The sequence below is a fragment of the Phascolarctos cinereus genome, unplaced genomic scaffold, assembly GCF_003287225.1.
Source record: "Phascolarctos cinereus isolate Bilbo 61053 unplaced genomic scaffold, phaCin_HiC Scaffold_726;HRSCAF=1367, whole genome shotgun sequence".
NCBI lineage: Eukaryota > Metazoa > Chordata > Mammalia > Diprotodontia > Phascolarctidae > Phascolarctos > Phascolarctos cinereus.
The window spans coordinates 360,109,358-360,121,344 of NW_027556098.1; the positions used below are offsets into that span (position 1 = coordinate 360,109,358).

The 11,987-nt window shown below is 44.0% G+C and overlaps 1 long non-coding RNA gene across 1 annotated transcript in view; it reads left to right on the plus strand.

The window, feature by feature from the left end:
* The window catches only part of LOC144454486 (uncharacterized), an 83,805-nt gene extending 72,237 nt beyond the window's left edge, over positions 1-11,568 (plus strand). Inside the window, exon 3 of the long non-coding RNA XR_013482915.1 lies at positions 10,052-11,568. This is a non-coding gene — a long non-coding RNA (uncharacterized LOC144454486). The remainder of the gene's footprint in view (positions 1-10,051) is intronic.
* Positions 11,569-11,987: the final 419 nt, after the last annotated feature.

Consider the following 11,987-nt stretch of genomic DNA (forward strand, 5'->3'; position numbering starts at 1 on the left):
CAGATTTGGGAAGGAGGGGAAGAAAAGGGAGGGAGGCGTTGGGAGCGTCCCAGCATTTTCATATGGGGGCTGCTCACCAAAGTCTAAGGCAGGAGAGGCAGGGAGTGTTCCTGCGAGAAACCTTCTGAACGGGGACTCTGGAGGTGGGGAGAGCTATTCCAGGTCATGGAACCATAGAACCTAAGAAGGTTCTGGAAGGATCTTGGAATGCAGATCACTGAATGACAGATCTAGGAGGGTCTTCAGAACATAGAATATCAGAAGTGGGAGGGCCATCAGAACACAGAATGACAGAGATGGGAAGGACCTTAGAACACAGAATATCAGAGCTGGGAAGGATTCTAGAACACAGAATGTCAGAGCTGGGAAGGATTCTAGAACACAGAATGTCAGAGCTGGGAAGGACCTTAGAACACTGAATGTCAGAGCTAGAAGGGACTTGAGCACATAGAAAATCAGAACTGAAGGGATCTTAGAATGTTAGAGTCAGGAGGGCCCTTAGAATACAGAATGATAATAATAATAATAATAATAGCTAGCCTATATATAGCACCTGAAGGTTTACAAAGTGCTTTACAAATATCTCACTTTTCCTTCACAAGTATCCTCAGAGGTATTATCTCTATTTTGCAAATGATGAAACTGAGGCAAGCAGAGGTTTAAGTGACTTACCCAGGGGCACACAGCTAATAAGTATCTAAAGTCAGATTTGGAGTCTTTCTGACTGCAGGTCTTGTGTTCTACCCATCTAGAATGTCAGACCTAGAAGGGCCGTTAGAACATAGAACACAGAAGGCCGGAGACAGGAGGGCCCTTAGAACAAAGAATATTAGAGCTGAAAGGGGCCTCAGAAAATAGCATATCAGCAATGAGGGATGCTTCCATACAACATTAGAGGTGAAGCAGAATGTCATAACTGAAAGCTACCTCAGAATTCATCTAGCCCATTGCCCTTTCTTCACAGTGGGGAAACTGAGGCACGATCAACTTACTCAAGATCACATGCTGTACCTTTTCCTCCAGGCTCTTAACTATTTAAGTCATTAGGTAACTAGGCTTGTTTTTACTATGCTTCCACTTATAAAATTTCCCACAATTTGCTTTTTTTTGAGCCATCCCGGCCTCCTGTGAAATTTTCATTCAGGGTATGTTCACCAGATAAATCTGTGGAAATACATTTTTTCTATCGTTTTTTGTTTAAGAACAGGTCAAAATTAGATAGAAGGGAATCCTGAAGCTTTATTGGTAGAAGGGACCCCAAAGAACCTATTGACTCTATTCATTTTATAAATGAGGAAATTGCAGTCCAGAAAGTCTAGAGACTTTTTCAAGGTCATTCAGTGAGTTAGTTGCTGAGCAGGGTTTATTTATTTTTTTATGCTTTTTGGTGATGCCATCGGAGTCAAGTGAATTGCCCAGGGTCACACAGCTAATAAGTGTCAAGTGTCTGAGGTCCTCCTGACTCCAAGGCTAGAGCTCTGTCCACTGCGCCACCTAGCTGCCCCCTGAGAAGGGTTTATTTAAAGGGGACTTCCTGTGTGCTCAGCCCTATGCTGGGCATTGTGGGGGGAAAACCAGAGTAAAATGAACAAGTCCTTGTACTTGAGGGGCTTGCACTTTGTGTTGGGGGAAATAATGCAATGGAAAGAATGCATGCAGAGATTTCTGTCTGAGCCTTGCTTTCTCCAATTGCTAGCTGTATGATTGTGGGATCTGAAACTCTCTGGGCCTCAGTTTTCTCATTTATGAAATAGGGATACTCATTCCTATCCTCCCAACCTAGTAGGATTGGTGTGAAGATCACATGAGTGGGAACTAACTGCCTCAGGAGGTCATGAGTTCCCCATCACTGGAGGTATTCAAGGAGAAGCTTGAATGAAGATGTAGAAGAAAATGCTTTTCAGGTCAGGTTAGACTGCATTGTCTTTGAGGTCCTTTCTAGCTCTGAGATGCTGAGAATCTGTGGGAAATGTGGGTGAAGCGCTTTGAAAATGGGAGAGAAATATGAGCTCTTATTAAAAGTCATAAAATTCTTTGAGAATGTTATCAGACTTCAAAAATAGAGGGTCTGTTTTATTGTTCAGGTTACTGGCTGTTTTAGGGGTTCAGAGAACTGATTCCATTCAACAAAGAAGTATTAAATACACCTGTGTACAGGCCCTGTAGGAGGGTAGGGGTGAATCAGGGAGGAGGTGAGACTCATGCAGGACCTTAAATAGTGGCTAGGATTTGGACAAACAAGGGCCGGGTGGGGGGGAGGGAAGGCATCCTCGTGGGGAAGGAACAAGAGTTCCCTTTGTAGGGGACAGTGAGGGAGGACACTGCCTGAGTGGACCAGAATGTGTGTGCAGGGAGGGAAGGGAGTGATGAGGATGGTGAGGTAGGCTGAGGACAGGATGTGGAGGGCCCCTAATGCCAGGGTTTGGACTCAGTCCAGTAGCAAAGGGATGTGGATGGAAGAACACTGAAGTGGGAGTCAGGGACCTGGCTTTAAGGACCAACCCTGCCATTTGTTAGGGGTGTGACTTGGGCCAATCTTTTCACTCGTTTTCTGGACCTTGTTTTTTCCCGTTTGTAAGATGGTTGGCTTAAATGCTTTCTGAGGCCCCTTCAAGTTCTGACAATCTGAATCTCTCTCTAAAGATGGAGAGTGATGAGCATGACCCTGAAGCTGTAGCCTCCTCTGCCCCAAGCACAAACCAGAAGCTGTACCCAGCTGGACTGCCCTTGAAGCCAGGAAGCTGCTGGAGAATGCCCTCCCTGCCACTGGAGAAAGCTATAGCAATATCACTTCAGGACTGACTGAGTCTTAGTTGTTCAGTGGACTGGGACACTGGCCAGCTCCAGTTGTGGGCTTCTCCTGGACCCTGGGGATGGGCTATTGGGCTTCTCTGGACCCTGGGGATGGGCTATGATACCTACCTCAGGACAAGGGGAGAGAAAAGAAATGGATCTCTCCAAGACAAAGCCGAGAGAGAGAGAGAGAGAGAGAGAGAGAGAGAGAGAAGAGAGAGAGAGAGAGAGAGAAAGAAAGCCTAGTTCCATTCTGAAATCAGCAACAGCCCCTTCCAATGGCCCAGCAAAGCCCCAGGTCTGGTCCTACCTAGCTCAGGCCTGGGGTCCTAACCCTAGGAGCTTACAGGAGATATTTAGCAAGCGCCTTAGAACACAGAATATAGATTGTGAGAGCTGGAAGGGAACTCAGAATGTAGAAAGTCAGAGCTAGATGGAACCTTAGAACCCAGAAAAGACAATATTAGAGCAGTTCCATCTGGGGGCCTTCATAGGAGTACTTTAGTTAAACTCTGAAGGCTGGATTGAGTTTCAATAGGAAAAGATGAGGTAGAGAAGAAAGGAGGGCATTCTTGGCTTAGGGCATCCTGAGAGCAAAGGTGTGGAGGCAGTAGAATACTGGAAGCATTCAGATGATAATGAGTAAGCCAATTTGGCTAGATTGTAGAGAAGGGTGCAGATAGAAAGGGAAAGTCAGATTGGCCTTGAGTGCCAGGCTAGGAAGGCCTTAAAACCCTAGAGCTGGCTTTTAAAGCTCACTTAGTTCAGCTCCTTGCCTGAAGCATGAATCCCCTCTATGGTTTGGGGGCAATGTGACATCCCTGACCCTGGAATATGTTTGCAGGGAGAGATGGGAAAGGCCGGGTTCCTCCTACAGCTTCTGAAAATGCATTTGTTTCTGGGTGAATGAACACCACAGCCAGCTAGAGGCCAGGCTTGGGTGGAAACAGGGCTGCGGGGAGGCTGCAGACACTCCAAATGTATTCAGAGCCGAGGAGAGCACTTCCCACCGCAATTCAAGGCTGTCTGAGTCCTCACCTGTAGATCTGCTGATAAACTTATATCATCCACCTGCAGGTTTCTCGGGGCCGGTGTGTCAGCTCTGGCTTCTGCTGATTTACCGCCAGGGCCCCAAATGGATTAAATCACCCAGAGTCATTTGAATTTTACCCAGCCTTGTCACACAAATCTCAGAAAACTGCTGTCTTGCATGAGAACTTTCTTGTACTTCTGTGGAAACCTGAGAGAGACTTGGAATTAGGCTGGCAATAGGGGTAGGGGAGCCAAGAGGCCATTGTGCTGATGCCATGGAGGCATGTTTCCTGTCTAGAGGATGGCAGAGGATAACATTCCTGCCTTGGACACTTTCCCTCCTTGGTACCGTGCAAGTTTCCCAGGGTAGGCAAGGCAATCCCATTCTGTAGGTCCTGGGGGAAATAGTAATTATGTTTACAACTCTGAGCATGGTGCGATTCATCGTAATGAGTCTATTGCACACATGGATATGTACACATATGTGCACGTATATATGAATATACATGTGTTTGTGTGTGTGTGTGTGTGTGTGTGTGTGTGTGTATACACGTATATATATGTGTTGCTAATTATCATTATTGAGTTCCTATTCAATTAACCTGAGTTCAAATCTGGCCTCAGGCACCTGCTGTGTGACTCTGGGTAAGTCACTTGACTCTGCCTCAGTTTACTCATCTGTAAAATGAGCTGGAGAAGGAAATGGCAGACCACTCCAGTATCTTTGCCAAGAAAACCTCAAATGGGGTCACGAGGAGTTGGACACGACTGAAACAACCAAACGACAACAACAGATTCAATTACTGCATGTGTAATGCAGGGTGCAATTCTAGTTGCAGATGATACAAAGAGATACTGGCTAGAACAGGACCCAGCTCTGAAGAGGCTTAAATTCTACCTCAGGGAGACTAGAGGTATGCAGAAAAAAGGTAGGTAGGATTAGAATTCCATCAGATTGCAAGTGCTGGGGCTGTGTCTAGCGTTGTATCTCTAGCATGAACCTTAAGCCCCTGCATGCATTAGAAGCTTAATGAATGTTTGCTGAAGGCTATTAAATATTATATAATATGTTGTATATTATGAAATTTAAAGCATTAACATTGTATATTATAAACATAATATACTATATAATGCATTGCATATTATAAATATATTGTATAATTATATATCATATTAACATATAATAATATATCATTATAATACAATAATTATATTGCATAATATAATATATTATAATATAATAATATATATAACATTTTTTACATACCATAGCATATGCTCTGAATCCAAGATATATAATATATTATAATGATATATCATATCAACATATAATAATATATTATATATTATTATAATATAATATAATGTAATATAATGTAATATAATACTGTATATTATGTTTTTTATATACCAGGTAGCATATGCTCTGAATCCAAGATATATAATATATTATAATGATATATCATATTAACATATAATAATATATTATATACTATTATAATATAATATAATGTAATATAATATAATAAATATAATATAATGTAATATAATATAACATAATATAATACTATATATTACATTTTTTATATACCAGGTAGCATATGCTCTGAATCCAGGATAGGGAATCACAGGGTGTTCTAGCTGGAAGGTTCTTTAGGGGCCACCTGGTCTAGTCTTCTCATTTCATATTTGAAGAAACTGAGACTCAGAAGGGGCAAGTGACTTACCTGTGGCCACACAGGTTTTAAGTAGCAGAGTCAAGATTTGAATCCAGGTCTTCGTACTCCAAATCTAGGTCAGACATGGCTGGGTCTTGAGACAGGGAGATGGGCTGGATGGTTCCTGGAGGTCCTAGGAACCTGTGACCTATGTGGCTTCATGGAAGGTCAAGGGAGGAGAACTAACTGGGGCAAGCACCCCAAGATCTTTGTCTGTTTCCTCTTCTAGCCCAACTCAGCCCAGCGTACTCCATCTCTGCTTCTGCTGCTGGCCCTGTCTTCCTAACCCTTGAAGTCCTGGTATCAATTCTATAAATGGATCAATTGCTTTGGGGGAAGTCCTAATGATCGTTGTTTTTTTTTTTAATTATTTTTGCATTTTGGTGAGGCAGTCGGGGGTAAGTGACTTGCCCAGGGTCACACAGCTAGTACATGTCAAGTGTCTGAGATCAGATTTGAACTCAGGTCCTCCTGACTCCAAGGCCAGAGCTTAATCCACTGTGCCATCTAGTTGCCCGGATTGTTATGTTTCTGCAGCACTTTAAAGCTTACTAGATACTTTCTCCCTGCTCCCCCTAACAATAGTTCTATGAGATAGGTATTACAAGTGTAACCTGAGAACCTATTGGTATAGGTCTCTCTTCTCATTGATGGAGATCAATACCCTGCCTCTTACTGTCATTATGACCTTGGGCAGGTCCCTTGGCCTCAGCCCTTCATCAGTGAAATGAGGGGTTGGACTTGATGGTCTGCGAGGTCCCTTCTGTGGTTCCAAGTCTATGTTCTTGTGATCTTATTCAATAAAGCCCCTGAGGCCCCAATCCACAAATAGTTACTCTCCCAGATCTGATCCTGATATGTCTTAGGAACACAGATTTAGAACTGGAAGGGACTTTAGAGGCCATATAGTTGAGTCACCTTTTTACAAATGAGGAAACTGAGGCCCAGAGAGACTGAGTGACTTTTTCTAGGTCATACAGGTGGTGAATGGCAGAGGTTGGATTTGAACCCAAGTCCTTGAACTCCAAATTCCCTCTGTATCCCTCTGCCCACACCCCTCCCCCCCAACCTCCTTGATGACAGGTACTGTTTTTCATTTTATCATTGTATTCCTAGAGCTTTGCACAGTACTTGGCATATATGTTGTTGTTTAGACCTGTGTAAAGTTCACCAGTGTAGTAAACTCACAATGAGGGAACAAAGGCTTTCCTTTAAAGGACCTGGGAGGCTAAGTAATCTTAGTATATAATATATGTTATGTTATATTATATAATATAATAGTATATAATAATAACCCATGGTCACACAGCTGGGTAAGAGGCAGGATCTGGATCCAGGTTTCCTGCCAGCCTCTCCTCTTCCTTATAGTAGGTGCTTAATAAATGCTTATTGGTCTGCAATATCACCCCTTTCCATGAAGCCTTCCTTAATCCCCCTTGGACTCAGAGTAAGGAAGACCTGGGTTCGAGTCCTGCCTCAGTTACTTATGAGCTATGTAACCTTGGGCAAGTCACTTACATTTTTGAGCCTCAGTTTTCTTGTCTGTAAAATGAAACAGTGGGACCTCAAAGGTCCCTCCTAGCTTTGAATGTATGATCCTATAATCCTTCCCCCTCAGTCCTCATGGGGCATGTTGTTTTGTACCTCTCCAAATCACTCACCCTGCATTATTGCTTATAATGGTGTCCTGGGTGTATCTTGTCCTCTTATTAGACTGTGAGCTCCCAGCAAGGCAGGGAATGTGGTTTATCTAGACCTTGTATCTCCCCTGGAATGGAATACAGGGTTCTGTACGCAGTCAGAACTGAAGACACGTTTATTAAATTGTGGGATCTAGTTGCATAGAAAGGTAGCTAAGTGTCCTAGTGGATAGAGGACTAAATGTGGAGTCAGGGAGGCCTGAGTTTGAAACCTATGTGACCCTGGGCAAATCATTTCATCTCCATGTGCCTCAGTTTCCTCATCTGTAAAATGATGGGGTTGGACTCCATGGCCTCTGGGGTCCCTTTCAACTCTGATTCATCGGTGGATATAGCTTCCTTTATTTACCCTAATAAGTCTCCTTTGTTTCCCCAACGCAGCACTGAAGTCATCTGGGGAAGGGTTCTTGGATTCACTCAGTTAGCCCAGGCTGCTATAAGTACATTATTTCCCCAAACCCCATCTTGGAAATTGTGTTTGAAATGAACAATTTGTGAAGGTAAGAAAACACACATAAACTCATTAAACCACATGTGTACACACTGAACTACATAAGATGAGCAGCAGCTGGAGAGCTGAGCCGCCCACAGACTTCATGCTGAGTGGAGCTGTTCTGCGCTATGTGGAGAAACGGGGAGAGAATGTGCTCCCTCTGATCTCTGCTTCTCCCAAGTCACTTGGTGGGGCAGAATGATGGCTGGCTGGAAGGGCTCAGAGCCCTGAACTTGAAGTCTGACTCTGTTACTTTCTATCTATCTGTGTGTGCTGCATAAGGTAGAAATCCAACCAATATTTACTGTTTAAGCTACGACTCTGAGGTTCTCAGTCTCCCCCTTTGTAAACGGAGTGATTTAAACTAGGTCATCGTTAAGATCCTTTCCTACCTTGATATTTTCTATGCTCTATGCTCCAAGGTCACTTCTGGCCCTGGCATTCTGTGTTCTGTGGTCTCCCAGCTCTAAGATTCTACGTTTTATGTTCTAAGATCCCTCTCAAATAGAACATTCTATATTCTAAGGTCCTTTTTTAGCTCTGAAATTCTGTGCTCCTATGGGATCTCCAAGTCCAATATTCTATGTTCTAAGGTTCCTTCCAGCTCTGACTTACTATATTTTAAGGTTCCTTTCTAGCTCTGATGTTCAGTGTGCTTTAAGATCCCTTCCAGGTCTGACAGTATATGTTCTAAGGCTTCTTCTACCTCTAATGTTTCCTCTGAGGCCCCTTTCTAGATTTGATAGTCTATGTTCTAAGGTTCCTTCTATCTTTAATAATCTGTGTTCTTAGGTCCCTTTCTAGCTCTGACATTCTATGCCCTTATGGGCCCTCCAGAATCTAATATTCTATGTTCTAAGGTTCCCTCCAGCTCTGACATATGATATATTTTAAGGTTCTTTTCTAGCTCTGATGTTCAGTGCGCTCTAAGATCCCTTCCACATCTGACAGTATATGTTCTAAGGCTGCTTCTACCTTTAATGTTCTACAGTATTTGCTCTGAGGCCTTGTTCTAGCTTTGATAGTCTATGTTCTAAGGTTCCTTCTGGTTCTAATAATCTGGGTTCTGAGATCCCTTCTTAGCTCTGACATTCTAGATTCCAATGTCCCTCCAGGCTCTGACATTCTGTGTTCTGTATGGAAGCCTTCTTTTAGTTTTGACATTTTGTCATTTGGTGATATGGTAGACTCTTATTAATTAGATCAAACAGATTCAACAGTGCAGGGTGGGAAGGTGTCCATCAGTCAGTATAATGAAATTAGGCCAGAAAAGCTAATGTGATCTGGGGGAATTGGGTTGGGAAAAAGGGAATTGGGAGAGGGCTCCCAGATTCAAAATCTAGTGTGGAGGGAGCCTAATGAAGTCTCTGTTATGACTTGAGGTGCTTGTCAGGAGGAAGGTGTCCAAAGCGGTACTTGAGAGACAGCAAGAAGGGCCAAGGCCAAGTTGGATTGGGTTGGGTTAGGCTGGAAGAGAACAGAGTAAGACACAGGTGGTAAAGATAGTTGGCAAAGTTTAGATCTTTGCCTGGCCTGCCATGAGTCCAAGTAGTTTGTGGATTCCCAGAACCTCCAGGGACCACCTAGTCTATCTTATTGCCTTAGGGCCAGGCCATATCTGATTTAGAGTCAGAAAGCATGCTGGTTTCAAGTCCTGGTTGTGCTTCTTTTCTGTGTGGTCACGGACAAGTCATTTAACCTTTCTGGGCCTCAGGATCCTCAAAAGTAAAAGGAGGGCTTTGGACTAGATGATCTCGAAGGGCTTTTTCTGCCCTGGATCCTACTCTATTGTCAGGAGGGGCAATGTGGTACAGTCAGTCAGTCAATAAACATTTATTAAGCACCTACTATGTACCAGACACTAGAGATACAAGAAAGCTAAAAGGTCTCAAAGAGCTCACAGTATAATGGGGGAGACAACATATACAATGGTGTACAAATAAGATGGAAACAGAATAACATGGATAAAACTGAAAGAGAAGGCACTAGCATTAAGGGGATTGGGAAAGGCTTCCTGTAGAAAGTGGGTTGTAATTGAGACTTGAAGGAAGCTGGGGTAGGAAGAATGCTAGGCTTGGGACCAAGGAGAGCCCTGGCTCAGATTTTGGCTTTGATTTGACTGGTTTTGTGAGCCTGGCCAAGTTACTGACCCTCAGTTTCCTCACCTCCAAAATGAGAAGGACAATACTTTCCATACCTACCTCAGAAGAAAGTGCTTCATCAACTTTCAAGCCCCCTTTATGACCATTACTATGATTATTAGTTTTATTTTCAGTTGCAGGGATTATTATCCTATGATGTCTGTCTTCATGTAGGAGGACTAAGGATTAAACTTGTTTTTCCATGGCCTTGGAGAACAGAAGTAGCCACAACAGCGGAAATTTCGAAGAGGAAAATTTCTACTCAATAGAAGGAAGACCTTCCCAACAGTTAACAGGTAGCCACCAATGGAGTGAGTTGCCTTGGGGGCGTTGTGATCTCCCCAGCCTTAGTGGTATCCAAGCAGCCTGGATGCTGTGGCTTTGTGGGAGCTGGGCTTGGCACCCTCCGGAAGTCCCTTCCAGCCCAGAGTCTAGAATCCACAGGTGTTATTTCTTGGGGAGCTGCTCTTCACTGTGCTAATCCTGGGAATGTGGTGTGGGCGCCCAGGGGCCTCCCTTGAACGGCTTAATGGGCTCTGGGGAAAGTTCTGGCAGAGCAGCAGCCCCCAAGCTGTGGGGCCTCTGGTGCGTGGCAGAGTGAACCTTTTCCTGGCTGGTTCCCTTCTAACCACTATTCTCCCAAGCTCTCAAAGCCCAGTTCCTGGTATAGGAAAGGACCACTCCGCCTGAGTCTGAAAGCCAGCCGGTTGGCGCTGTCTGCCTGGGAGCCACCGCCAGCTTCCTTTGGCACTTTCTTGGCAAAGGCGATGACATTTATTTCAGTTAGGTGGGTGGAGCTGTTAGGCAAACTCCCTGCTCTCCCCATTCGCTGATGAATATTCATGTCTCAAGCAATCTGCATCAGCCAGACTTTCCCAGTATTTCTTCCCCCCCCTTTCCTTACTCCTTTTTCTCTTTCTCCCTCCACCTCCCCCATCTTTAAATGCTGAGGCTCAGCCTAGGTTTAAGGGACAGACATCTACCTGTTTATGACAAGACCCACCTTTCCATGCAGAGGCAGCCCGAGGTAGTGAGGACAGCATTGGAGGCAGAAGACCTGGATTTTCAATCTGGCCTCTCGCTTGATAGCCTCAGTTTCCTTCTATGTAAAATGGGAATAATAATGCTTCCGCTATCACCTCCCACAGAACTGCCACACTGATATTCCTAACATGGCAGATCTGACTCAAAACTCTTCCCTGGCTCCCTATTTCCTCTAGGCTCAGATGCAAGCTCCTCAGCCTGGCATTTAAACCCCCTCCTCCTCCCAATCTGAGTCCCCCCTGACTTTTCAAGTCTTATTTTATCTCGTATTCCCCTTTGTGCACTCCCTGTTCAATTCCAACTCGCCTTCCAGCCGTTCCCTGACCATGATTTCATCTTCTGTTTCCATTCCTTTACATAGGCTGTCCTCTGTGCCTGGAATGCTTTCCCTCCTCACCTCTGCTCACAGCTGGCCACCTCCTATTTGAGGCCTTTCCTGATTCTCCTGGCTATTAGCATGCCTTTTCTTTTGAAATCACTGTATTCTATTGTGTATACTTTGCACTTGCTTACCTGTCTATTTGTTGAATCCCCAGCCTTGAAGAATGTAAGCCCCTTGAGGGCAAGAACAGTTTCATTATTTTTTCCTTTTCATAATGCCTTGCACACAGTTGGTGCTTAATGGATGTTTGTTGAATCTAACTGGAGAAACCTTTTGAAACCATATATATATATGCATATATATATAATAAAGATATTAATTATTATCATGATGATGATTTATGTTCCCTTTGGAAACACAGGCCCTGGAGAAGAGCTGCTAGTGACCCGGAGGGCAGATTGTGTCTTTGATTGTGTCTCTGAACCCAGTGCCCTGGTGTGGAACCTGGACAAAGGCAGGGGACCTGGGGCTAAGGATCTAGTCTTGTCCATCTTCTTTACAAGAGAGAAAATGGGCTGTAGTGGAAAAGTTGTTAGACCTGGGGTCAGGAGGCCTTAGTCTGAATACCAGCTCTGACCCTTAACAGCTGGATAACCTTGGATAAGCTATTTCTAACCCTCTCTGACATTTGTAAAATGAAGTGTAATGTTTATATGGCTCACCTTGGAAGGGGTGTGATGAAGA